The sequence below is a fragment of the Dermochelys coriacea genome, chromosome 3 (genome assembly GCF_009764565.3).
Source record: "Dermochelys coriacea isolate rDerCor1 chromosome 3, rDerCor1.pri.v4, whole genome shotgun sequence".
NCBI classification, from domain to species: Eukaryota; Metazoa; Chordata; order Testudines; family Dermochelyidae; genus Dermochelys; species Dermochelys coriacea.
The window spans coordinates 127612357-127637516 of NC_050070.1; the positions used below are offsets into that span (position 1 = coordinate 127612357).

Genomic DNA, 25160 nt, shown 5'->3' on the forward strand with positions numbered 1-25160 from the left:
TAAGGAAGGCTGCTGCCTCCTCCCTCCCTGGCTGTGTGATGTGAAGTTAGAAATACTCAGGGTACACCTACTGGATTGGTCCCCACAGACAAGATAGGAGGGGAAATACCTATCTTCCCCTGTCTTGAAGATCGTACTGGGACTTAGGTGTGAAATAGGCATCTGGGCATCTCCCTGAGGCAGAAGTGTGTTCAGAGGCAAAAGCTTCAGTGCTGAGTGAGTTCGGGCATCTACAAGGTTAGGTGGCAGCCAAGCAGCAGTTTTGGGAACTGCAATTGGGCCTAAAAGTGGGCTTTAGACACCCAAGTCCCTTTGTGGATCTGGCTGTAATGTGAGTATCAGTAGGCTCCTTCAGCAGGGTGCCCCCTAGGACTTTTGCCACACCCCTGCACTCACCCAGGTCGCTGCTCTGCAATGTCCAGATATTCCATTATGACAGCCTAGTAGTAATGGGATCTGTCTTATGGCTGAGCCCTGGACAGTATGCCCCTTCCAGGGTTGTCAACAAACATTAAAAGAAATGAACACAAATGAGTTGTCCCACCAGGTGGGATGAGGATTTCTTCCTTTAGTCAACTTCTGCTAACCTGTGGCCCCAACTAGCCTCACAGGCGACTAAGAAAAAATAGTCCCATCAAAAGTGGATTCAGCATTGGGCAGCAATCGTCTGAGAAGTTCCAGACTTCAGCCAGCCCGCTAGCCAGGAGCTGAAGACCAGAAATCCACTCCCCTCTCTAGTCTGCCACCAACTGTGCTGTGTTTTCCCTTTTTAAGCTCTTCCCTCCAACTCTGACTGGTGTGGCAGGGTGGGGGCGACTAAGCTCACAATAGGTCAGTAACTTGGTCTTGCCCAGTGTGGTAGTTGTATTCAGTGAGAAAGGATTATAGAGTTGAAGAAGCAGATCCTTGGTCTCTTAATGGCCGACTGCACCAGTCTCAGGCAATGCTGTTGAACCAGGTAAATGGCTTTATTGCAAGCTTTCCTGAAAAGGGAGCACTAAAAATAAACCACAATTCCAACACCTTCCTTCAGCATACAAACGTCCTCCCTCCAAGGAGAAATGCCATCCACTCTTTTTAACTCCACAAAAATAAGCCTTGGCCATTTATTCCTGACATTAATATCTGAAGAGGGGAATTCTGAATTCCCTGGCATGGCATCCTGAATACAGGAAACTCCAATATGCTACCCATTTATCCTTTAGCAATTTTCAGTGCCAGAAGAGTTCAGTCCTAGGACACACTATTACTGAAAGAGGAGCTGTAAATAGAATCCCTAAGAAATGTCCTAGATAGTTAGAACTACAAGGGCATGTAATCAGGAACATGGAGAGGATATACAGAAAATATGGTCCCTATATTGAGATTTTTCCACAAGTATCCCGCCTTGCACCCTGACTGAAAATTCCTTATATAGAATGCAGACAGATGCTGCAGCTTCATAACATGCAACTTTTATCAAATTCCACTCATTCAGAACTAATTCAAGTGAATGTTAAAAGAAAAGGAGTACTTGTGGCACCTTAGAGACTAACAAATTTATTAGAGCATAAGCTTTCGTGAGCTACAGCTCACTTCATCGGATGCATTTGGTGGAAAAAACAGAGGAGAGATTTATATACACACACACAGAGAACATGAAACAATGGGTTTATCATACACACTGTAAGGAGAGTGATCACTTAAGATAAGCCATCACCAGCAGCAGGGGGGAGAAAGCTGGTGATGGCTTATCTTAAGTGATCACTCTCCTTACAGTGTGTATGATAAACCCATTGTTTCATGTTCTCTGTGTGTGTGTATATAAATCTCTCCTCTGTTTTTTCCACCAAATGCATCCGATGAAGTGAGCTGTAGCTCACGAAAGCTTATGCTCTAATAAATTTGTTAGTCTCTAAGGTGCCACAAGTACTCCTTTTCTTTTTGCGAATACAGACTAACACGGCTGCTACTCTGAAACAAGTGAATGTTAAGTTGATGAGCTGTACAGCTCATCAGGTTTTATTAATCAGAATTCCAAGTAATCTAGTTAATATAGCTCATGAATCAAGCACATACTATTTGGATATGCAAGGTGAACACATGACTAAGGTGACAGAGAATCAGCCTATATAGTGCAGCACTTAGCTTCCATTTCCCCCCTACCCCATGTAAAATTAAAGTCTCTTCAAAGTTTCCATTGTCATTGGAAAATGCTTCAACAATCAAACCCAGAGAATTATTCTACTGGCCACTAATTCCGAGAAGCCCCAAAGCCACTTGCTGTGAAAAAAGACTATTCGTGATTTGCAACTGCATCTATAAAACAATGAAAAAATTGATTGTTTCCCTTTGTCTCTTCAGATGCTTTGTTCATTGCTTATCCCAGGGAATACACTGCAACCAGTTTTCTATTGGAGAGTGCCTCAGTTACTGTATCATTTAAGTGCCTGCTAAATTGACCTAATTTGGGTCAGCAGAAACCAGGGATTAGTCACATTTCTTAAAAAAAAAAAAAGTTACAAATTGTATTAAACTGTCACACAAATTTACTTTGATTAGCTGTAACTATTATTGAATTCTTATGAGGTTGTTCTTTAGAATGTTAAAATACATGTGTGGGCTGTACTTTTTGCATTTTGGGGGGGTACAATACATTGGAGAGATTAGTCCACATTCCATTCTTCCTTAACAATAATTCTGTATGTGTTTGCAGCATCTTCCATCATATGTCAAAGTGTTTTAGAAACATTCATTTAGCCTCACAAGACCCTGTGAGGGAAGTAAATATGAACTTGGATAGGGCACTCGAAGTGCAGTATGGTTAAGTTGCTTGCACATGCTCATGTAATGAGTCTGGCTGAGCCAGGAATAAAAGCTTACTTTCCTGACTACCAGTCACAAAACCACACATATTTAACCATTGTGTTTTAATTTGGAGGCCTATGCATGTAATATTGCTAAATCCCAAAGTTCATTACTAGATATATTAATGTTTTACCTCATGCTCATCTGTGTGGAATATATTAAGATTTGTTTTCTATTGTACTGAAATTGAATAGTCTCAGCTAGGGTTGCCAACCTTTCATGATTGTCCTGGAGTCTCCAAAAATTAAAGATTAATCTTTCATTTGAGATCATAGGATGTGATGAAACCTCCAGGAATACATCTGACCAGAATTGGCAACCATAGCCTCAGCTTAAGCACAGGGATGCTGTAGAGTTACTGTATCAGAACTGCATGGAAATGTTAAGTGTTCAATTACCGTCACTCAGAGCTCCCCATCCATGTGTCCACATCAAATAGGGCCATCTCAACTTCTTAAACTTATTCAGCTGGCAGAAGAATAACTAATTGCATGCATGTAGTTACAAGCTGTTTCAAATCTCTCTTCCAGTTAAAATGTGTGTTATTTTAAAACCAGTTATAGTCCATTTGTTTAACACTATCACCAGGAGTGATTTTCTTGTTATTTTGGTAATGGACTCAGGCATCCACCTGACCTCCGCTAGGCTCCTTGGGCTTGGCTCCTTTTTGAGGGGGATGAGGGGTGGGGAGCAAGTAGTGGTATTTATCAGATGCTACCAACTGGCAGTGTCACATTGTGATGTTACTCACAGCAGATTGTGTAGATCTTCATAATATGATCCTTCCCCTCCTTTATGTGCTTTGATGAGAACTATCATTTAAAAGGATCACCATTGGACATGTAGAGTTAATACCTCATTGAGATGAGTAGCACAGAGTCCACACCTCTGAGCAATTGTTTCAGGAAGTCTGCAGGCAAAAAAGCAGCTTAAATATTGGAGCAGCAAATGGCAGAGGCCTGGCATTGCACCTGGGACAATAACATTTGTGTTGTACCTTTCATTGGAGGATCACAAAACACTTTAGATAAGTGTCATTCCCATTTTACAGATGGGGTATTAGAGAACAAATAGGTTAAAGTCTTGATTTTCACTGACGCTAAGCACTCAGGACTTCAGCTGAAATCAACAGGCACTGCAGGCGCTTAGTATGGCTGAAAAATCAGAACATCAAAGAAGGCTAGATTAGTACACCATCTCCTGACTGCCTGTCCCCAGCTTAAACAGCCAAGCAATGCTTTCTGTACCAAGCACATTGAAAACCTTTATTTTTTGTTTACATTGTATGTGTCAATGACATTCAAGAAAAGGTCTCATATGGAAAAAATGTAACTTCCATACTTACATTTTCACAGCCTTTATTCCAGCTGCAGCTCTCTTGCCGACTCAGAACCTCTCTCTCTCTCTCCAGACCTTCAAACAAAACAACTACTTTGTGTCTTTTATTGGACAACTTCTGTTGGTGAGAGACACAAGCTTTCCAACTTACACAGAGCTCTTCTTCAGGTCTGGGAAACATTCAGTGTCACAGCTAAATACAAGGTGGAACAGATTGTTTAGCATAAGAAGTTAACACATTTCAGGGGAGACTCAAGGTGAAATGGCATGTTAACACCCCTCCAGTCATGGGGGGAGGGGAAGAAGAGAGGAGGCGGGATTTCTCAGTCCTCATTCCCAAAAGAAACTTGTGCAGTACTTTCAAAAGATGAGCCTGGAAGATTAAATTCATTGCTCTACTAGGCACTAAAAATTATGGAATTAGTAGAGACACTGTTGTAATAAGCCATAAATCCAATCTGTAACCCACTAATACTCCCACGCATCCCCAGCTGCCTTCTCCCCTTTCCCAGCTATGACTGGAGGGGCGTTAACAGGTCTCTTCACCTTGAATGGTCCATAGAAATACGTGTTAACTACGTATGCTAAACAATCTGTTCCACCTTATATTTAGCAGTGACACTGAGTAGGTTTCCCAGACCTGAGGAAGAGCTCTGTGTAAACTCAAAAGCTTGTCTCTCTCACCAGCAGATGTTGGTCCAGTAAAAAAAGATACTACCTCACCCACCTTGTTTCTCTGATATCCTGGGACTGACACAGCTACAATACCACAGCATACATATTTTTGTGTCTGACCTACATGTTGCATTGATCTTTCAAACACTAGAATTGCTAGTCCCTAATGATTACTTGGATGAGGCAGCATCTGCTCTGTTTAATTAAAGACAAGAGACTAGCAAGATAGAAAACAGTCATTACCTGCAGATACTAACAAAGTAGCCACCTCCACAAATCCTTTAATGTGATTCCTAGATGTAGAAAGTATTATTGCGAGGATGGCACTTACATGTCACAAGCAGCATTAGTTGTTCCAGACTATAATAGGTTTATTTGTTTCCAGAAACGTTGCTGCCAATATTTCTGGGAGCAAACAAGAAAAAAAAAAGTGGCCACAGTGATTATTAAGGGACAGATTCTGATACATATACTCGTTGAATAGTACCTGTAGCTATAGAAGAAGGGGTGTCAGACCCTGATCTTGCAAACATTCATGTACTTAACTTTTGGGACTACTCACATTTACCAAGTCACGCACTTGCTTAAGTATTTTCATAAGTATTTACCATAAATAGCAAATTATTCAGATTACTTGGGCCACTGCATATTAAGGAACCCAACGTTTCTTGAATAATTTCAGCTCATCAGTTCACATACACACACTTTATATTTTCCTTTCAAATGGCTTCTCTTTTTACATTTGAGAAATATACTTAAAGACGACATTTGAGTTACAATCAAAGAAGTTGATGGGACTTTTTATTAGTGAATTCTGTGTTTTGAGGCCCCTTAAAGAACACAAGTCACTATTTTTGGATTCATTCCTTAGAGACGAGTCCAAGAAGCCACTCTGTGTCAAGTTGGGCATCCATAACAGAGGCCCTCAAAAATCATACCACTTATAAATACATTGACCCAAGTTCCATGCTCAAGGCCACACAGTCAGTGAGAGAGTCAGGACTAGAATCCATGTTTCCTAATTGCCAGTTCCAGAGCTATTTTTCTAGGCAGCACTGGGGCAAAGAGGGCAGTTGCCTTGGCCCACAGCCTCCCCGCCGCATACCTTGGTTGGGCTCAGACTTTTCTTAAGTCTATCTGCTCCATTGTATCTCTCACTCCTCTGCCACACCTGAACCCCACATATGATTTAAAAGGGACTGCTTTGTGCAGCCATGTCCTTCATCCGGTGAAAAATATCATTGGTTCCTGGAGGCAAGTGCTTTACATTAATAATAAGGGACATAGGACATCTATTGGTCCTCACTTGCCGTCATCTTAAAGATGCAGATGAATACCCATTTGCAGGAAAAATGTGGCAATATTCTTAGATATATAAAAAACTACTGCTCAATCTACAGTACATCTCTTATAAGGCTCACTAAATTCATAAACCTGAATGATCTTCTTAATTGCTTCTGTGGGAAAGTTCCCATGTCATTGAGAGTCAAATATTACAGAAAGATGATTTCTTCCCTCAAACTAAAAGTGACTATGTACAGCAGATGCAATATTTGCACAATGACAAAAATCTTAGTTGAAAGGGCAATTCTCAGAGAGAATACAGGACAATGCTCCCAACTCATCCTTGATTAGCCTGACCATCCATTTTTGAGCTATTACAAAAACATCTGGGTCCCTCCAGGGAAGTAGTGAGTCTTACTACTAAAAAAGGCTTGCAGTCTATAAATACCACCTAAGCAAGCTGTAAAGAGCAAACATGGGCAATGGAAACCATACAGTGATAATGTAAGTGACAAAGAAAATAAGTAGCTTATATAAGTTAGCGTTACAATACTCTTGTATTATCACTAAAGGCATTCCCTCTCTCAGCTTCAACTTCCACGGGCTATGCATCAGAATTTAAGGTTACATAGTTGTCACAGTTTCAGAATAACTGCACTTGTATTTCCCCCACTATGGTCCACCAACATCATCCACTTTAGGCTTCTGGCCCCCAGCTATCACTTCTCTTGAGTGGAGACCCACATCACGCTCCCCCGACAAGGGACTTTAAGTCTGCATACATCTCTGCTTACACTGTGAAATCTCCAGCAAGGCAAGGGTCATTGCCCACACTTTGCTTTCTCTCAGAAGGTAAGGTTCAGATTCTGTCATGGGTATTTTTGATAAAAGTCAGGTACAGATCACGGGCAATGAACAAAAAAAAGTCATGAAAGCCCACAATCTGTCACTGACTTTTACTAAAAATACCCAGGGGGTGAAGGGAGACACAAACAGAGAACTGCCAGGGCTTGCAGTTGCTCCAGCTTGAGCCTCACCGCTGCCACTGCCCCAGCCAGCCCCAGGTCAGCTGATCCAGGGGCCCTGGGGCTGGCCACAGGTCCAGCCCTGCCCCAGAAAAGGTCCCAGAAAGCTACGAAATCCATGACAGAATCGTATCCTTAGCTATAAACCTGTGTATTGCCTACAATTACAGGATACCACATAGCTCCTTCTATGCAAATACATTAATTCTTAAAGGAAAAACATTACAGAGAAATCATTAAAAAGACAAAAACAAAAAACCACACAATGCAAACCTACTATCATACTGAAAAAAAAACAAAAACAAAAAACACACCTTACCAGAGTTTACCCCCAATTCCAGCTTAGGGCTCTAGTGCGTTTTAGTCCTTTAAAACCCTTGTGGTTACAAGTTCATCCGTCTTAGATCCAGAACCAAGGCTGGGCACATCAGCAGTTTCTTTTTACAGCCCAGGCCTTTGACCATGGCCTTTTGTAACAGGTGATCAGAGGACAACGACCCTTTCCTAAGTGGGGAGTTTCAAAAGGCTGGGTTTTTTCATAACAAGAGTTGGGAAATTTTAATCAACTTGTCCCTAGGGACTCCCCAGGAAAGCTACTTAACACTCATTGTCCCAAAAGTCCATTCTTGTCTGGCACATTTTCAATACAGTTTTTTGGACTCCCAGGTCTTCCATCTGTCATATTTCCTCCCTAGAGAGCTTATACACAATCCTGACCCACAATAATACATACACTTAATACAATAAGGTCTTTCAAGGATATTGCAGGAAATTACCATATCTGCCACAGTAATATCATACAAAGGGCCCAGCTGTAAATTTGGGACTTGTATTTCCACAGAAACATGAGCCAGCAGCAGTATAGGGTGAAAGCACTGGTTCTCTTATCATTTTGGTGAGTTTCAACCTGAAACTGATAGGAGATAAACACCAAACATGCTGCTTCTGCACTGGGCCGATGCATTCAAGAGACTGGTCATTAGTGGCATGGCCTGGGGCACAAGGCAGCAACAACAACAAAGGAAATTAGGGCCTGCTCTGAAGCCAACTTAGTCAATGGAAAGACTCCAACAGACTTTGGATCTGGCCATTACAGAGCTGGTGTAGGTAACAAAATAGGAGTAGAATAATTTTTGTCTACATAATCAGTGTTTTTGGCATTCAGACACTGCAGTTATACCTTGTGATACTTGTGCTTACTACAGAATCCTTCACATTAACTACAAGTGTTCTATTGAACTTGCAATATGCATTTCACATACTTCACAATAGTTGCACTCATTATAGCGAATCTACAGGATTTTATGGTATGCACAGGTTTATCAAAGATGTAATTACAGTGTAGTTAATATTCCTGTAATATGCTCAAACTTAATCTCACAAAAAATCTTCTAAGTCCCCCCCCCCCAAAAAAGTTCTAAACATTCACTAAATATCAAATTTCATGGAGTTCTATCCACCCTTAAAAATACTGCTTTTTACCTGTCCTTGTTTAAATGTTCTCACCCATCCCACAGGAAGCCGGGTGAGTGGATCCCTGGCTACTGCAGGGAACTTGTGCTCCCAGTCACCTGAGGTGATGGTGGGCTTTTTCGATCTACAAGGCTTCTGTACTGGAGGATATGTTCTACTCTTTGCAACCACTATTGGTGCTAGCAGGTGGAAGAGCAACTTTCAGCCCTAAAATTTCCATCTCCTCTCCCTAGCTGAGGATAGCTTCATTACACAGAGCTGGAGCTAACAGTCAGGACAGTTCAATTTCAGGACCATTGCCACTTTTAGAATCTTCCCTAAATTGCTTTCAAGAAAGAACACAGGCACACAAAGATGTCAAGACACACTAAGCATGTTCAGAGCATTTTCTGATTTAATTCTCAAGTGCCCAGTCATAATCATAGGGTGAAGACGCCCTCAGGAAGGGGGCAAATTTGGGCAGGAATGTAAAGCTGAAATCTGGCTACATTTGAATAAGTGGTAGCCTAAGAAACAGCAGCTTCTAGGACAGTGGCAGGTCCACATGCTCTTCAGCCCCAAATCAGTTTACATTCAGTAGTGCCCCTGGAGTGTGAACAAAAATTCCTTTTGACTTTCCCCATGAATAATGTACAACATAGAAAGCTGTTTATATAGCGGTAGATAGCAATAAATAATGTGTGTCTGAGGATTATTTTCAGCAGTTGTCTAGTAGCATCACAATATTCAGTTCAGAATATAGTAGTCGCTGATGGTTATTTACAAAAATCAAATCACTTTTTAAAATCACTTATAGGGGGAATGTTTTTGCTTCTTCCAGAATTCAACTTTTAGTAAGATAGCATTTAAAACAAACGTCGATTTAATATTAGTTTTTTTCTTACAGAGAATTGAGCCTCAGACTAAAAATGCTTGATTAAAAACAGATCTAAGGACATCTACAGCATTTTAAAGGCTCTTTGCAATTGCTCAGATGATTGCTCATCAATTCAATACAGCCCTAAAGATTACTCATATCTAGTAGCATTATTAAAGGGCAACCAGACTTTCTTCTTACTCTTCTGAAGAAAACTGGCTCCTATTGTGTGCTAATCCCAGCTATGCTTGAGTAACATCAGTGTAAGAAGATGAAAGCTATCAGCTAGTTTAATTTCTTTCTAGGTATAAGAAAATAATCTCTCCCTTCTCTCTCTCTCAGGCTATGTCGCTGAGCTAGGCAAAAACTATCAATTTTTGTTTCAAAATCTCCCTAGATTGTACCTCACAAATATATGTTCTTGCTTCTATCTGATGTGTCCATGCTTTGTCCATTGGTCTTAATGTGCATACTGCTTGAGTTTCCAAGTGCTATTAAGACCTCATGAAGTACCTCAGCATTTGGATTCCACCTGATCTCAAGGATCTATTGAGCAAGAACTCCAAATTGCTATTGAAAACCCTGCAGAATGATTGGGACATATGGTATCTACAATATTATGCCTGTTATTATGGGGTCCGTCACATTACATTGATTTCCACTTCAAAAAGGAATTACTCACCATTGAAGATCCCCATTGCACATTCTGAAAAATATTTTAAATAAAATCAGGTATTTGTTTTTTTTTCTGATAGGGTAAGAAAAAAGCCAGTATTTGAGACAAAAATTACAGGCTTACACAAAACTATGATTTTATAAAATGTGCATGATTAAGTGGCAATCTTTGATATGATTTGTCATTGTACAAGCAGGGGCTTCTGGCCCTCCCCATTTCCCCCAGCAATCAGCCAAGCAGCTTTATTCTCTTAACACAAGTGAGTAAACAAACAGTCTTTTAACTTACTCTTTGCTCTCCGGCTTCCGGGTCACCCCTTCCAGGGTCTCCCTATTTCTTGTCAGCTCTGCTCCCTTCCTGGAGTACTAAGCCCCAGGGCTGCCTCCCTGACCACCTGGCCCCTTGCTCTAGGGACTCACCAGCGGAGTTAACTCCACTACACCATGGTTTTCCTGTCCCATACATTACCTACCACAATCTCTTTCCCCTTCTGCCTGGCATCTAACAACCCTTTATAGGTCCAGGTGTAGCCCCACCCCTTTTAATTGGCTGGATTGGGCCCACTTGTTCTGACACAGCCTCATCTGTTTCAAACAGCCTGGCTGTTTGAAAATAGCCAGAGCCTCGCGAACCAGCTGAGCGGCAGCGAACCAGCGGAGCAGCGGGGACAGCAGAGCAGCTCACAGCAGGAGTTTGCCTGGGACTGGTAAGTATCCGAGTGTGTGTGTTTGCTTGCTGAGGAAGTATCCGAGCGTGTGTTTGCTGGGAGGGCAGGGAGAGAGCCTGAGTGATTGTCTGATTGGCTGCTAGCCTGCAGGGGGCGGGCATTAGGGTGTCTGTGTGTTTGCGTCAGGGAAGCCTGGCTGTTTGAAAATAGCCAGAGCCTCGCGAACCAGCTGAGCAGCGGGGACAGCAGAGCAGCTCACAGCGGGAGTTTGCCTGGGAGTTCGCCTGGAGTGAGCCCAGTGAGGCTTACATCTTGCCAACGTCTCTGAGGAAGCTCATAGTAGGTAGGTGATATGGAAGGGGGGGGTTCAGCTATTGTGACCTGCACTGGATGTGCCATGTTTGTCTTTCTTCCACAGGACAGAAGCGACTTTGTCTGTACAAAGTGCAAGCTGGTCTCCATATTGGAAGAGAAGATTGAAGGTCTGGAGCAACAGGTAACGACCCTGCGTTGTATACGAGAGACTGAGGATTTTCTGGACCAAACTCAGGATAGCCTTCTAGGGGCACAAAGCTCTAAAGATGTAGAGCAGGTTGCACAGAGGAGCCAAGAGGCCAGTGAAGAAGCTTGGCAACATGTGACCTCCAGAAGAGGTAAGCGGAATGTCCGGGTTCCAGTAACACAGACACAGGTAACTAACCGCTTTCATGTTCTCTCCACAGGTACCATTGCGGAGAGTGGACCAGATGATACGTCTGGGGGGAGAAAGCAGAAGGAGACCCCGCTGGTTGGGAGGCATGAGATGCGATGTCCTGAGGTTGGGGGTTCCACGACCACCACTCCCAAGAGGAGAAGGCGGGTGGTGGTGGTCGGGGACTCTCTCCTCCGGGGGACTGAGTCATCTATCTGCCGCCCTGACCGGGAAAACCGAGAAGTCTGCTGCTTGCCAGGGGCTAAGATTCGTGATGTGACGGAGAGACTGCCGAGACTCATCAAGCCCTCGGATCGCTACCCCTTCCTGCTTCTCCACGTGGGCACCAATGATACTGCCAAGAATGACCTTGAGCGGATCACTGCGGACTACGTGGCTCTGGGAAGAAGGATAAAGGAGTTGGAGGCGCAAGTGGTGTTCTCGTCCATCCTCCCCGTGGAAGGAAAAGGCCTGGGTAGGGACCGTCGAATCGTGGAGGTCAACGAATGGCTACGCAGGTGGTGTCGGAGAGAAGGCTTTGGATTCTTTGACCATGGGATGGTGTTCCATGAAGGAGGAGTGCTGGGCAGAGACGGGCTCCATCTTACGAAGAGAGGGAAGAACATCTTTGCCAGCAGGCTGGCTAACCTAGTGAGGAGGGCTTTAAACTAGGTTCACCGGGGGAAGGAGACCAAAGCCCTGAGGTAAGTGGGAAAGCGGGATACCGGGAGGAAGCACAGGCAGGAATGTCTGAGAGGGGAGGGCTCCTGCCTCATACTGGGAATGAGGGGCGATCAACAGGTTATCTCAAGTGCTTATATACAAATGCACAAAGCCTTGGAAACAAGCAGGGAGAACTGGAGGTCCTGGTGATGTCAAGGAATTATGACGTGATTGGAATAACAGAGACTTGGTGGGATAACTCACATGACTGGAGTACAGTCATGGATGGTTATAAACTGTTCAGGAAGGACAGGCAGGGCAGAAAAGGTGGGGGAGTAGCACTGTATGTAAGGGAGCAGTATGACTGCTCAGAGCTCCGGTACGAAACTGTGGAAAAACCTGAGTGTCTCTGGATTAAGTTTAGAAGTGTGTGCAACAAGAGTGATGTCATGGTGGGAGTCTGCTATAGACCACCGGACCAGGGGGATGAGGTGGATGAGGCTTTCTTCCGGCAACTCACGGAAGCTACTAGATCGCATGCCCTGATTCTCATGGGTGACTTTAATTTTCCTGATATCTGCTGGGAGAGCAATACAGCGGTGCATAGACAATCCAGGAAGTTTTTGGAAAGCGTAGGGGACAATTTCCTGGTGCAAGTGCTAGGGGAGCCAACTAGGGGGAGCGCTTTTCTTGATCTGCTGCTCACAAACCGGGTAGAATTAGTGGGGGAAGCAAAAGTGGATGGGAATCTGGGAGGCAGTGACCATGAGTTGGTTGAGTTCAGGATCCTGACGCAGGGAAGAAAGGTAAGCAGCAGGATACGGACCCTGGACTTCAGGAAAGCAGACTTTGACTCCCTCAGGGAACAGATGGCCAGGATCCCCTGGGGGACTAACATGAAAGGGAAGGGAGTCCAGGAGTGCTGGCTGTATTTCAAGGAATCCCTGTTGAGGTTACAGGGACAAACCATCCCGATGAGTCGAAAGAATAGTAAATATGGCAGGCGACCAGCTTGGCTTAATGGTGAAATCCTAGCGGATCTTAAACATAAAAAAGAAGCTTACAAGAAGTGGAAGGTTGGACATATGACCAGGGAAGAGTATAAAAATATTGCTCGGGCATGTAGGAAAGATATCAGGAGGGCCAAATCGCACCTGGAGCTGCAGCTAGCAAGAGATGTCAAGAGTAACAAGAAGGGTTTCTTCAGGTATGTTGGCAACAAGAAGAAAGCCAAGGAAAGTGTGGGCCCCTTACTGAATGAGGGAGGCAAGCTAGTGACAGAGGATGTGGAAAAAGCTAATGTACTCAATGCTTTTTTTGCTTCTGTTTTCACTAACAAGGTCAGCTCCCAGACTGCTGTGCTGGGCAACACAAAATGGGGAAGAGATGGCCAGCCCTCTGTAGAGATAGAGGTGGTTAGGGACTATTTAGAAAAGCTGGACGTGCACAAGTCCATGGGGCCGGACGAATTGCATCCGAGAGTGCTGAAGGAATTGGCGGCTGTGATTGCAGAGCCCTTGGCCATTATCTTTGAAAACTCGTGGCGAACGGGGGAAGTCCCGGATGACTGGAAAAAGGCTAATGTAGTGCCCATCTTTAAAAAAGGGAAGAAGGAGGATCCTGGGAACTACAGGCCGGTCAGCCTCACCTCAGTCCCTGGAAAAATCATGGAGCAGGTCCTCAAAGAATCAATCCTGAAGCACTTAGAGGAGAGGAAAGTGATCAGGAACAGTCAGCATGGATTCACCAAGGGAAGGTCATGCCTGACTAATCTAATCGCCTTTTATGATGAGATTACTGGTTCTGTGGATGAAGGGAAAGCAGTGGATGTATTGTTTCTTGACTTTAGCAAAGCTTTTGACACGGTCTCCCACAGCATTCTTGTCAGCAAGTTAAGGAAGTATGGGCTGGATGAATGCACTATAAGGTGGGTAGAAAGCTGGCTAGATTGTCGGGCTCAACGGGTAGTGATCAATGGCTCCATGTCTAGTTGGCAGCCGGTGTCAAGTGGAGTGCCCCAGGGGTCGGTCCTGGGGCCCGTTTTGTTCAATATCTTCATAAATGATCTGGAGGATGGTGTGGATTGCACTCTCAGCAAATTTGCGGATGATACTAAACTGGGAGGAGTGGTAGATACGCTGGAGGGGAGGGATAGGATACAGAAGGACCTAGACAAATTGGAGGATTGGGCCAAAAGAAATCTAATGAGGTTCAATAAGGATAAGTGCAGGGTCCTGCACTTAGGATGGAAGAATCCAATGCACCGCTACAGACTAGGGACCGAATGGCTCGGCAGCAGTTCTGCGGAAAAGGACCTAGGGGTGACAGTGGACGAGAAGCTGGATATGAGTCAGCAGTGTGCCCTTGTTGCCAAGAAGGCCAATGGCATTTTGGGATGTATAAGTAGGGGCATAGCGAGCAGATCGAGGGACGTGATCGTTCCCCTCTATTCGACACTGGTGAGGCCTCATCTGGAGTACTGTGTCCAGTTTTGGGCCCCACACTACAGGAAGGATGTGGATAAATTGGAAAGAGTACAACGAAGGGCAACGAAAATGATTAGGGGTCTAGAGCACATGACTTATGAGGAGAGGCTGAGGGAGCTGGGATTGTTTAGTCTGCAGAAGAGAAGAATGAGGGGGGATTTGATAGCTGCTTTCAACTACCTGAAAGGGGGTTTCAAAGAGGATGGCTCTAGACTGTTCTCAATGGTAGCAGATGACAGAACGAGGAGTAATGGTCTCAAGTTGCAATGGGGGAGGTTTAGATTGGATATTAGGAAAAACTTTTTCACTAAGAGGGTGGTGAAACACTGGAATGCGTTACCTAGGGAGGTGGTAGAATCTCCTTCCTTAGAGGTTTTTAAGGTCAGGCTTGACAAAGCCCTGGCTGGGATGATTTAACTGGGACTTGGTCCTGCTTTGAGCAGGGGGTTGGACTAGATGACCTTCTGGGGTCCCTTCCAACCCTGATATTCTATGATTCTATGATCTACTCACAGGGATCAGCTCCCCTGTGACAGTCACCAACAGTGGCCAGTATGAGAAACTATGTATATCTAACTGTTTAGGCTTGGGAGGAATTTTCTCTTGAGGCAAGTTATCCCATCACTGGATATATGCTGACATACAAGCATACATGTGTGTGTGTGTCTGTGTGTTGGGGGGGAGGTAATCAATTTCATGAATTTTTTTTTTTGCAGTGCAGTTTATTTCTAGGGTTTGTGTTTAGAATAGTGCAGTGCCCATTCCCTGAGTACAATGGTGCCCTTCAAAAAGGAAGAAAAAAAAAGATAGACCTAAAAAGGGATAATAAATGTAATAAACTAACCCACTCATCACCCCTGACCTGCCACAAAGACAAGGAAATGCTCACTGACTAAGATTCACTGAAGAAGTGCAAGGACAGACAGAAACATCTTGCAATGCACCCTAGAGGATGGGTGGGCAAGGGCTCTCACAGACTTATAAGAGAGTGAGAGAGTTTCAAGATCCACAGATCCACTGGCAAGAATGCCTTGCCACTATCCCTCACAAATGCAACCCTAAGACAAAGTGGGTGAGGCAATATCTTTTATTGCAGCGGTTCTCAAACTGTAGCAACCGGGGACCCCCATTTTGATTTAAAAGATTTTTGCAGACTCCCAAGCCCCCCCCCTCAGCTACAGGCCCAACCCCCACTCCACCCCTTCCCCCAAACCCCACCCCTCCTCTTCCCTGCCTCTTTCCACCCCCTCCCCTGAGTGCACCCTGTCACTGCTTCTTCCCCTCCCCGCCTCCTGCACACCACTGAACAACTGTGCTCCGGTATGCAGGAGGCACTGGGAGGGAAGAGAAGGATTTGAGGGAGGAAGGGGGAGGAGTTGATCAGCAGGGCCTGTGGATCTCCTGGAGTACTCTTGTGGACCCCCAGGGGTATGCAAATCCCAGTTTGAGAAATGCTGTTTTATTGGACCAACTTCTGACAGCAGAAGTGCTCCAGTCAAATGTAAACATGGTGGTGCAGCAGGATCTGATGCAGACAGATTCCAGATCATTCAGTGGTTGAATAAGGCTGCCAATCTTTGACCGTCATGACGTTTACCATGATATAGCCAACAAAACTCTGCCACTGCCGATGGGTGTGCATCGGATCACCACTGATTGACATGTACATTAACAGCTTTACAGGATCAAATGCTGCCCTTATTCACACCTGTACAACCACAATACAGTCAGAATTTGGCGCTCTCTATTTTTTAAAACATGAATACAATACATTTTCCTACTGAATCTGTGAGTTATGTTTAATCTACATGCAAATAATATCAATGAAAATGCAAGTTCTGGAGTAAGGTTTTTTTGCCTATAAATTGCCACTTGTGGTGACAGCCTGAGAAGTGTCACACTGATCCCCATTACACACTTGTGTTGAATGGCTTTTAATATAAAAGCCTTATTCAACCTCTGAATGATCTGGAGTCTGTCTGCATCAGATCCTGCTGCACCAACATGTTTACACAGTGGACAGCAGTAGCCACAAGGATCTAGCTGAGACGGACTCCCACATCCTGGGACACCCAGTGCTGGCAGAAGTGAGAGTAGCAGAGGAGCCTACTCTAACAGAGCTTATGCTAGCAGGGTGCCCCTCCCAGGCACTCCCCTCCTCTTCTTCCTTTCACTGGGGGTGGGAAAGGGACAGCTGGCATAGGAAGCAGTGATGATGGTGAAGATTCTCCTACACAGAGGGAATTCTGCTGTGGGAATCTCGACTTGGTATAATTTCACTTTGTACCACTTACCCTGAGCAAGATGAACTTTGTGGACTGGAGTACCCAGCCCACTGTATTTAAATGGTACAATACAGCATGGGTCAGGGCTCATGACACCTTTCCCCCTTTCCCCTCTCCTTGCACACACCACAAATAGATATTTGACAAAGGAAAGAAAGCAATCACTCAAGCAAAGTCCCTATACATCACAGACAATGCACTGAAGGAAGAACTAATAATATAATATGTTTATGGAAACCGATTTCTCCCAGTGCCCCTCAAGAGAATCATCACTCATTTTAGCCTTACAAATGCTTTAACAGAAGGTAGCCTTCCCTAGTGAAGTGGGACCAATGTGCAGTGATGTTGGAGACCTGCTTTGAATAATTAATGACGTGATTTCAGGCATTGAGTTATGCCTGGATTCCTAAAGGAACTGGTCTACTTAAGGAACTAGGCTTATTAAATGCATTTCCCAAGGAAAAAAAGCAAAATCTGTTTAATGAAGCAATTTGACCAATCTGTGATATGTTTTTCCCTCCAGGTCCCTCACTGTACATTCCAAATCCATTCACCAGATAATTGAACCAAAGATGGTTATAATATCTCACTTACTAAATTACCATGCATTTTCCTAATTAGCAATTACAGCCCACTGTTGCCGCAAACATTTACTGAGTAATACCTTTGTTCCAATGTAAGCTCTGACACAACAAGAGAATGTAATAATAATACACTAAAAATGTGCTAGCGAGGCTGAATATCAAGTGCCTTGCCGAAATGAAAAAAGGGTCCCAGTCTCAAAGGCAGCCGAGACTCTAAATACAAAATGCTGTGAGAGGATAAAAAGAAAAGGAGTACTTGTGGCACCTTAGAGACTAACAAATTTATTAGAGCATAAGCTTTCGTGAGCTACAGCTCACTTCATCGGATGCATCCGATGAAGTGAGCTGTAGCTCACGAAAGCTTATGCTCTAATAAATTTGTTAGTCTCTAAGGTGCCACAAGTACTCCTTTTCTTTTTGCGAATACAGACTAACACGGCTGCTACTCTGAAACCTGTGAGAGGATAGGGACTAAACCTTAACGATGATTAATTAGAATCCCAGTGTGGAAAGAAAAACATTTTAAAAACCTAAGCATGCAAGCTTTTGATAAACCGCACAGTATATTTTGTTTAAAATGCTTCTCTGGTTTATGATTTTACTTATCGACTATATCCAACCTCTCTGCTCTTTCTCCTGTTAAAGTCAAGGGAAGATTTGACACTGACTTCAACCGCAGCAGGAGCAGAGCTATTAGGGAATGGAATTTTAGGGCAATTTTGAAATTTTGTAATTGAGGGATCACTTTCACTTTGATTCTAGAATTTCATAGAATTCTAATAAAAAAACAAAAAAATCACATGAGAGGTGTTAAATAAGTCTGACCCAGAACTCTGCTTCTTTTAAGGCTTTTAACTATGTCCAAAGACAGACTAGAGTGTTTATATATACACACGTGCAAGCTCATGCTCATACGTATACACTTATACCTATAAAAAGAAAAGGAGGACTTGTGGCATCTTAGAGACTAACAAATTTATTTGAGCATAAGCTTTCATGAGCTACAGCTCACTTCGAAGGCTTATGCTCAAATAAATTTGTTAGTCTCTAAGGTGCCACAAGTCCTCCTTTTCTTTTTGCGGATACAGACTAACACGGCTGCTACTCTGAAACTTATACCAATGGGGCCCTATAGTTTAGGGACAGTTAAATTAGCATCAAATAGCAAAATGCTGTTCTAAGATGCAGTATGTTTACGCTCAGGACAAGACTTGAGAATACTGTTTCCCCTTACTCAGAAATGCTTTCATGTATTTCCCAATGAGTTTCAGCGTCTGCTCAAAAACATCACTGTTCTAAGGAGTTGGCATCTGTATCAGTAGATGGGATTACCCAGCCTTATGCAAGTAAATGCTTTCGCCAAGCCAGCAGGTGACAGGAGCATATTACACCCAGTTGCCAAGAGCTTATATTCATTATCATCTCAGCTCCCTGCATGGCTACAGGCTATACCTGCTATCACTGTTCCCTCTAAGCTGTGCATGTGTGCACACACACAGATCTTAAACCCCGCGCACACAGCGAAACACTCTGTGCACTCTGCCTTTGGCGGCGGCTTTTGTGTGTGTGTGTGTGTGTGCGCGCGCTTCGACGGCGGCACAGAAGACATTTTTTTGGCACACGGCCTGTTAAAAATTAGAGGGAACTTTGCCTCTATAACTAAGTTCCAGAGCTATGGCAGAAGAGGTGGCCGTAGATTTGCAGCAACCCCTGAACCTGTGTAAAATTGTGGCACATTCAAGGATTTGATGAAGACACAAAGATATTTGCTTACACCCCAAATCCCTCGCCAGAAATTGTTCAAGGAACCAAACAATAATGAATCAAGGAGATTCAAGAAAATGGAAGAAAAAACTTTAAACAAAGCTAATTGTTTTTACAATACAGCTACTAGATCAGGGTTCTCAAACTGGGGGTCGGGACCCTTCACAGGGTCAAGAGATTATTGCATAGGGGCTTGCGAGCTGTCAGCTTCCACCCCAAACCCCGCTTTGCCTCCAGCATTTATAATGGTGTTAAATATATTAAAAAGTGTTTTTAATTTATGGGGGGGGTCGCACTCAGAGGCTTGCTATGTGAAAGGGGTCACCAGTACAAAAGTTTGAGAACCACTGTATTAGATTCTCCTGAGATTAATGTACCTCACTTTATCTAGTTGTTCCTTGTGACTTCTCAAGTATTATGAGCTTTAAAGGAACTAAAATTGCTGGCAGCATAAAAAAAGAAATGCTTTTTATTTCTTTTCAGAAGCTCATATAGAAGAAAAATGACAGATAGCAAAATACATAAGAATTCTACAGTATTAGATATATATTTTTAAAATGTATCCAGTATAGGTTTTATGCTCAACTACATCTCCAGGCAGGAAAAACAACTTGCAAAATGAGAAAAGATAAACAAAAAACTGCATGGTGTGGAATATCTACTAAATGACACCCTTCCCATTCAGGCATACCTCTAACTGTAGATGGGGAAGGAGTAGATTAGAAGAGAGTGTTGTTTGCAAGAGGGAAGTGGGTAGCATATTGACCTTGTTCTTTCTGGCCCTGCAGTTTCCCTTTTTCTGAACTCCTCATGCCCTCTACCCATTCAAATTTTTTCTCAATACCATTCATATACATTGGGCCCGGATCTTGTTTGCACGGAGGGCCCTTCATATAACTCTGGCAGCATAAAGGGACCTTGAAGGGAGTGTGCATTGCATTTACTCCCATTATAAAGTTCCTTTAAACTGCCGGAGTGGTGAGAAGGAACTTTAGTGTTCATGGGAATCAGCCCCATTAATTCCTAGTGTAAAAACCAAAGAAATCTCCAAACAAAAACCTTTTGAGAAGTGCTACTTTAACCCTGTACAATTACACACATTATTTAGAATAAAATCAATAAAAACGAATCATAGAAATCACCACCTATGATGATGGATGCACTTGTGAGATAATATCTACACGAACACTTACTGCGTGGCAACCTGAGGTGTAAAGCTACAGCACTCCAGCGTGCTGTGCACTAACTGTCTATGTGGACGTGGTTGCTGAGTAGTAAATGTTCCATAGCGTGTGTGGACGTACTACTGTTTCAAATGTGCACGAGGGTACTTTTAGCGAGCAGTAGCAGGGCCCTCACAGACAGTTAGTGTGCAGCACATTACACTGCTGTAGATTTACACCCCTGCTTGCTGTACAGTAAGTATTCATGTAGACATGCCTTGATACCAAACTTACCCCAGGCCAATAGATTGCAAATCTCTGTGCAGCAAGAAAACCTTAACTCTGTCCCTGTAGTGGACTCTTTCATTCACAGGTAAAAGTTTGCCAGATGAGGCCTATATATTGTATGTTTTGTTACTTTGGAATGAAGGTTTTTAAGTAATTCACAGCCTAAGATTATTTAAATTTTATTCATTTTTTTAAAACCAAACATTAAAAGAATAGGTTTGTAATTGCTCATGTGGATTAGCACTTCTCAACCATAACTGCTAGATAGCAACGTTTTTTATTTTGGGACCATACACTTATAGGGATGGTGAGCAGCATGAGATCTGTTTTAAACTGGTACTTTTTTTTTACTTCAAAATATTCACCCTATCCTGGTGGTATCATACAGCACATTGAGAGTCCCTCAGAACACCCCCATGTTGGCTCAGACTGTGCCACCTTTTGAGGGACTCACCAGTGCCCACAAGGCAGTGGAGAAAAAAAAAAAAGTCCAACACATCAGCTGTAACTAGTGGACATCTTTATACTGAAATATACTGGATGTAGAAAAGCTTCAGTTAAGGAAAATTTTTTGCACGTGTGTGGAGACTGGTAGCATGATTTGGCCATCAGAACCCAAATTTCTAACCAGTTAAATGTTCAGTCCAATGTCACACAGCGGCGGATTATTTTAATAGTATGGGGTGTGGAAATTAAGTGAACACTGCTAACATATTTGTAAATGCAATAAATTAGGCACTCCCCAAATTATTTGGATACTCATTTGCACCAAATCAGAATTAAAATCTGTTCACTCAAGGCTACAAAAATGAGGCAATACAACATTTCTAATCAGTAAGGCTACGTTTAGTCATGGGTATTTTTAGTAAAAGTTATGGACAGGTCACAGGCAGTAAACAAAAATTCACGGCCCATGACCTGTCCATGACATTTACTATATACTCCTGACTAAAACTGGGGCGGTGAGGAGGCCAGCTCAGGAGGGTAGCCCTGTGCCACGGGTGCTGGGGGAAGATGCTGCAGGTACTGGGGGGGGGGGGCCGCAGGTGCTTGCAGCCTGGGGGGCGTTGTGGGGGTTGGGGGGGAGAGGGATTGGGGCAGGCTCCCTACTTAGCTCCTGGGAAGCAGGGACCCCAGCTCCTAGCTCCACATGCTGCCTCCGCATCACCCCAAGCCCCCGTTTTTCTGGAGTTCCCATTGGCTGGGAACAGTGGCCAATGGGAACTGCAGGGACAGTGCCTGTGGGCGGAAGCAGCACATAGAGCTAGGAGCTGAGTGAGGGGAGTTGCTGTCGCCCTTCTGGGGAGCCCCCACCCCAGGCAAGCACCACCCCACACCCCAATACCTGGTCCTGAGGCCTCCCCCCAAACTCCTGCTGCTTGGGGGATGGGGGCCGATACTGCCCCAGCAGGTGGCCCCCCCGGCCAGGCGCACCAGCTGCTGCAGAAGTCATGGAGGTCACAGAAAATCATAGAATCCATGACAAACATGGAGCCTTACTAATCAGTAATTTGGTATCTTTCATTCTGCACTTATAGAAATCTCTTGCCCTGACAAGGCATCCGTGAATGATCTTCAGTCCCTTTGCCTGAAGCTTGATAATCAGAGTGAGACTGCCAAAGAAATGCTGAGAGATTTGCATACATGCAGCTATTATAGCTTTATGTAAAAATCCCTTGTTACATAAAGGCAATCAATCAGAAACTGGAGAACAACGGCCTTACGAGGGTTCATAAAAACTGAATGTGAATCTTCTATCCCCATCACCCAGGGCCAAACTATTCCCAAACTACACTTAGCCAGAGACAATCTTAATAAATGAAGCTTATAACAGAAAACCCAAGTACCCAAACCCAAACAAAATCCCCAGATTCCATGTCGACTTGAACCATACACTAGGACCGGACAGTTACATTATGCACAGGGTGTCATGACAATTTTTTTTAAAGTAGCCTCTGATTTTGTATGTCTCAATATTTATTTATATTGAAAGCTCTTTGGGGCAGGGATCATCTTTTTGTTTTGTGTTTGTACAGCGCCTAGCACAGTGGGTTCTTGTTCCATGACTGGGGCTCGTAGGTGCTACTGCAATACAAAACATAGATAAATAATCGTCATAGATGCCTGATTTTCAGAGGTGTTGACCACCAACAGTTCCAATTCACTTCAGTTCCAGTTATAGTGATTGGCACCTCTGAAAATCAAGTGTCTCCAGCCCCCCAAAACAGAGGCACCCAAAATCTGAGAATACTTTGAAATATAGAATATGACCTTATCACAAGCAAGTGGAAGTTGACAGAGGGACAATGTTCTAGGAGTATTTCTCAATATGAGCAAAATTGCAATAAGGCCCATTGTGCAGCATAATAGTAGTTAGAGGGAGTAAGCAAGTACAGGCAGCATCCCAAGCATTAGTAAAAACATGCTGCTTCACTGTGTAGAAAACAACCAATCCATTCTGCAACCTTTGTAGCTTGTTTAAAACAGCAGCAGCCACGGCTGACCTTCTTCAGTGGCTCTGACAAGCCTATATGAGCTGCCCTTGTTACATAAAGGCAATCAATCAGAAACTGGAGAACAACGGCCTTACGAGGGTTCATAAAAACTGAATGTGAATCTTCTATCCCCATCACCCAGGACCAAACTATTCCCAGAGCCACTTATGCGCGGTTCTCACGTAAATCAAACTGAATATTGCCCCAGTAGGGACAGCAGTACAGATATTGTTCCTGTGAACCACAATGGAGTGATAGCTTGAGAAATGCCCCTCTGATCAGTTTTATTGAATCAGTCTGTCCACCTTTTCAAATTAAATATCATTGCATCACCAATTCCCTCCCATTATGTGACACAGCACAAGAGAGGCATTTATTTTGTTAGATATTGCATGTACTTCTTTAATAACGTTTCAGCATTTCTCTAAATTACATGCCCCAGAGCATGAACGTTAACTAATATACATATTTAATTTCATTTTAACAAGATGTTCATTATAGATAGGAACAACCAGGGAGGAACTCTGTGAAAGGATCCTTGCAAATTTCCTCCTCCAGCACAGATTCCTGTCTGAGGGGACAATCTGGCTCCAGGTTAGTAGTTTCTAACCCTGGGTCTCCAGAGTGACAGTGTCACATGATTGAAACAAACTAGTGATTCCAGATGCTAATACCTTGAATTCAAAAGAGAGACAAGGTAGGTGAAGTAATATCTTTCACTGGACCAACTTTTGTTTGTGAAAGAGACAAGCTTTCAAGCTTACTCAGAACTTTTCTTTAGGTCGGCAGAAGAAAAGCTCTGTGTAAGCTTGAAAGCTTGTTTCTTTCACCAACAGAAGTTAGTCCAATAAAAGATATTACCTCACTCACCTTGTCACTCTCATATCCTGGGACCAACATTGCTACAGCAACACTGCAAACAATAATTGAATTTACAAGATAGATATACAGTATAAAAACAAATGATCAATGGAAAAATGAGATCCTGGGTGCTTGAAGTTGTATAGGTCACCAGAACTGCAGCTTTGCATATAGCCATATAGCAAGAAATATGAGGCCTTGGTCAAGGATAATGAAGTGCTGCTGCTGCACATCATATTTAGAAGAACTCCAGATGCCTGTTAGAAATTAACTGATAGCTGATATCCTAGGATCCACTATTGTATACTCAAAATCAGCTGTTTCTAAAAGGCTTAGTTAATTTGATACCATCTAGCTTGTTTTAAGTCATCTTTGAAATAAAGATGTGAATAGTGTTATTTACACTTTCACACAATTCAAAAATCACCCAATGAAATTACTAGGCAGCAGGTTTAATAGAAACAAGAGGAAATACTTTTTCACACAATGCACATCTAACCTGTGGAACTCATTGCCATGGGATGTTGTGGTGGCCAAAAGCATATCTAGGTTAAAAATGAACTGGAAAAGTTCATGGAGGATAAGTCAATCAATGCCAAAAGAAAAGGAGTACTTGTGGCACCTTAGAGACTAACAAATTTATTAGAGCATAAGCTTTCGTGAGCTACAGCTCACTTCATCGGATGCATTGAGCTGTAGCTCACGAAAGCTTATGCTCTAATAAATTTGTTAGTCTCTAAGGTGCCACAAGTACTCCTTTTCTTTTTGCAAATACAGACTAACACGGCTGCTACTCTGAAACCTGTCAATCAATGCCTGTCAGCCAATACGTTCGGGGAACAACCCCATGCACTGGGGTGACTCTAAACCTCTGAGTACCAGAAGCCAGAAGTGGACCATTCCTTAATCGCCCTGTTCTGTACACTCCCCCTGAAGCTCTGATACAGGCCACTGTCAGAGACAGGACACTCGGCAAGATGGACCATGGTCTGACCTAGTGTGGCCCCTCTTATGTATGTTCTTATGTTGCAGGTCCAAA

General features: G+C 43.4%; 1 protein-coding gene across 4 annotated transcripts in view; it reads right to left on the reverse strand.

Moving 5' to 3' along the window:
• The window catches only part of RPS6KA2 (ribosomal protein S6 kinase A2), a 483007-nt gene that overhangs the window by 189139 nt on the left and 268708 nt on the right, over window positions 1-25160 (reverse strand). The window contains exon 1 of one of the 4 annotated variants that reach the window (XM_038396542.2): window positions 10463-10677. The exons of the other annotated variants lie outside the window; for them this stretch is intronic. The gene's annotated coding sequence lies outside the window, so the exon portion shown is untranslated. Of the gene's footprint in view, window positions 1-10462; window positions 10678-25160 lie in introns of those variants that run through there. 4 annotated transcript variants of the gene reach the window in all.